Source organism: Eubalaena glacialis, chromosome 8, assembly GCF_028564815.1.
Source record: "Eubalaena glacialis isolate mEubGla1 chromosome 8, mEubGla1.1.hap2.+ XY, whole genome shotgun sequence".
Taxonomy (NCBI): Eukaryota; Metazoa; Chordata; class Mammalia; order Artiodactyla; family Balaenidae; genus Eubalaena; species Eubalaena glacialis.
Genome location: NC_083723.1, coordinates 72,080,446 through 72,082,710, shown reverse-complemented (window position 1 = coordinate 72,082,710; position 2,265 = coordinate 72,080,446). Strand labels below are relative to the sequence as shown.

The 2,265-nt window shown below is 42.7% G+C and overlaps 1 pseudogene; it reads left to right on the top strand.

Annotated features, from left to right (window-relative positions):
• The first annotated feature begins 542 nt into the window (after nt 1–542).
• Nucleotides 543–1,831, top strand: LOC133096275 (S100P-binding protein-like; annotated as a pseudogene).
• Nucleotides 1,832–2,265: the final 434 nt, after the last annotated feature.

Below are 2,265 nucleotides of genomic sequence, written 5' to 3'. Positions count from 1 at the left end.
AACTGCAAATCAAAATCACAATGAGAGGATAAAATGACGCAGGGGGTGGAGTGAGGTGCAGTCGTTCGCCTAGGCTTTGGCCCGGCTTCTGGAGATGAAATGATGTGATTCCTGGGATTTGCTTCAAAATAATCTGACCTATTGGAACATTCTATGAGAGAAATTCAGAAGAGCCAGCTCTGTGCCTGTGGATGTCATGTGGCATAGGAATTGATGCTTTCAGTGGTTATGAAGAATAGTGGTCCTTTGTGTTCACAGTAAAGTTTGCAAGTAATGATATTTTTCTTCCAGTGAGCATTTGGGATCCCGTGCCCCCTGCAGTGGAAGGAGTTGGAGAGTAAGGGTAGTAGCTCAGAAAGAGCTTCTCTTTCAGAAATGTGGCTGCTAAGCCCGTGCTTGTGATACTTGGGCTTGACAACCACAAACTTCGAAGGTGGGAGTCAATCATTTTGACAAGTCTCCTGAAAGGAACAGCTAGCAGGAGCTGAACCCTTTTTCCATTTGGTCTCGTGGCAAAGGCAGAGATCACACCAGCAGCTCCACACAGTATGATGTGCTCACTAGTGCCCTCTGAACAGTCTTCTGGTACCTCTCTCTTGCCTAAAGACAATGCCCCATTTTCTTGGGATTCCTTGGATGAGGATGGATTGGATGACTCCTTGCTGGAGCTGTATGATGGAAAAGATGATGGCCATTTCAGTTTCATGGCGGAAGAGATTCAGGAGCTCTTGAAGGATGATGACCTATCAAATGAGCACTTTTCTTGGGGAGGAGGCTTGCCTAACGATGACAGCAGGAATGTTGAGAAGGGAGGGAAAGGGAGTCAAATTCCCCTTGATACTCCCTAAGAGAAAAATTCATTGTACAGCTTGGGACCAGAGGCTGAGACCTCTGGCCTCTTCAAACTACCTCAACTAAATACATCAGTTGGTCATGGACCAACTCCTACTAAACCATTGAACAGACACTTTGCACTAGAAAAGTATAAAAGTTACAGTTGCACCATTTGATCCAACAGTTTGTGATGTTGCACTTGATAAGCACAAGACTGATACATCTGAAGTTACTGAAAAACCCTCCTCCCTTGGAGAAGAGATGAGAGAAGATGGTCTTAGCCTAAATGAGAGCACAATTTTCACAGAATCTGAAGGGATCATCCCCAGTAACTCTGCCTATGATGGGCCCCCACTCCCTTCTTCAAACAGTAACTTTCAACAAACTGTCTCTGATAAAAATATGTCTAACAGTAAGAAACCTACACCTGTAACCTCTCAGATATTGAACCATTCAGAGACTCCTTCTAATATGGGGTCATCCTGGAGAAATGGATCACATAAATCAAGTTTTTTTTTTTTTAACATTTATTGGATTATAATTGCTTTACAATGGTGTGTTAGTTTCTGCTTTATAACAAAGTGAATCAGTTATACATATGTTCCCATATCTCTTCCCTATAAATCAAGTTTTGAAATGAGGTTTCCAGTTGTTTCCAGTTCATCAAACAAAGATGTTCTTGACAAGGATTCTGGGAAGCTGAAGGTCCATGAAAAAAGACTAGGCAAAGTCATTCCTGTTCTGCAAACCAAAGCAAGGACTAATATTCTGACGTTTTCACCATCAGATCTAGAAAAGCAGAAGCAAAGTTATCTCAGGAATGTCACTGCTCATATAGAAGACCCAGTGGACTCTAGCCAAGGTACCTTGGGGGAGCTGTGTGCCTTGATGGATCAAGTTTATCATATGCAGAACCCAAAATGGTAGCATCCTTCGGACCTCACCAGGTGAAACTACACCCGGTTCCGACAGAAATCTCTGCAAAGATACAGTCTGAGTCAGTGGGTTGACGGGAACATGCGAAGCCCCCATCGGTTCCAGCGTCTACCAGATTTCCTGTACAGTCCATTTGTCTCCTCCCATCAGCAATGAAGGTCCCTATCCAGGGTCCTGTCCAGAGCAGCATCTCATCTTCTGCTGTTTTGTGCTTTGTAGATTTTAAAATTTATTTTTCACAACATTTTTATTTAAAGAACTTGTCACCTTTCGGAAATGCCCATTGCTGACTTGAAATTTTTTGTATAAGGTCCTTCCTGTTTGTGTGTATCTATGCATTTAAGCAGTGTTGAGTTGATATACTTTTAATTTTTTAATTTAAATTGAAGGTGGCTGCCGCCTGAAAGCCAGCATTAAGTCAAAACACCTAGGCTCAAGCAAAACACCCACCTCTGTGCAGAGGTGAAGTCTTCTTCTGGTGCCCAAAAGAAATCA